Genomic DNA, 722 nt, shown 5'->3' with positions numbered 1-722 from the left:
TTAATTTTATTGATCTTAAGGTTAATAAAAATTGTCTGACAAATGGGAAAACGACGTTTCTTTGATTTCATTGTTTTGCTGAGCGCCTGATTTCACCACGATGCCTCACAAACAATGCTACTATTACTATAGTACACACAGAGGTTTCCATCTCAGCGCGAGCACTGCATGCAACAAGTTTGTTTTTCCTTCCACGAGTCGGGCAAATCTCTGAACAAGGGCTACATGGTGAGGGACAAAAGAAACCAGGTCTTTCAACTTCTAATATTCTTTCCAAAAAAAATAAATATATAAATACATTTTTTAAAATTGAATGAAATGAAAAAAAACAAACAAGACAGGTGGTTGGAGGGCACCACTGGTGGGTCCTTCCTTACTTCCCCTCTGCTGTTTCTGTCTGTCCATCTTACATGGGTCCACAGAATTCTACACTAGTGTAGAATTCTGTGCATGGGTCTCAACTCAGAATTCTAAAAAAGGAGGAACTTTTCGGGTGATCACCACAGAAGCCCATTTTTGTTAAACACCCATTATTATTATACTACTGTTGAACCCAAGAATGCTGTAATAAAAACCAACAGTTCTGTCCTCAGAGAAAGTTGCTTTTGAAAATAGCAAAAGTTGCAAGAAAAATCAACAAAAGTTGCAAGACGTGTAGAGCTAAGATGTCATGGAATTATTGGAATACATTGTTTGTGTGCCCATTGCAATCAAAGTAACCA

This window comes from Aplysia californica, unplaced genomic scaffold (genome assembly GCF_000002075.1).
Source record: "Aplysia californica isolate F4 #8 unplaced genomic scaffold, AplCal3.0 scaffold00507, whole genome shotgun sequence".
Taxonomy (NCBI): Eukaryota; Metazoa; Mollusca; class Gastropoda; order Aplysiida; family Aplysiidae; genus Aplysia; species Aplysia californica.
Note: the sequence above shows the minus strand (reverse complement) of the source record.